Source organism: Plasmopara halstedii, assembly GCF_900000015.1.
Source record: "Plasmopara halstedii genome assembly, contig: Scaffold_3060, whole genome shotgun sequence".
Classification (NCBI taxonomy): domain Eukaryota; phylum Oomycota; class Peronosporomycetes; order Peronosporales; family Peronosporaceae; genus Plasmopara; species Plasmopara halstedii.
In genome coordinates, this window is record NW_020189964.1 from 2,252,862 (window position 1) to 2,253,128 (window position 267).

Consider the following 267-nt stretch of genomic DNA (forward strand, 5'->3'; position numbering starts at 1 on the left):
CGGATCCTCAAAATAAACAGCGGTTTCATCCATTAAAGTAGTTCTCTCAAGCTCGAAACGCGGGAGATTACTTATGAGACACTTCATGTAGCTGACGGCACGCCCCACAAGCACATCGTCCGACAAAACTGTTAAATTTGTTCTTTTGCGCGGTGTTAGATCATTGCGCTTCATAAACTTTGAAATCTAAGCATCAGACGCCACAAAATCAGATCCATCTTCATCCAGCGATCCGTAAAGCTCACGTGCAGCCAACCCAATCCATTC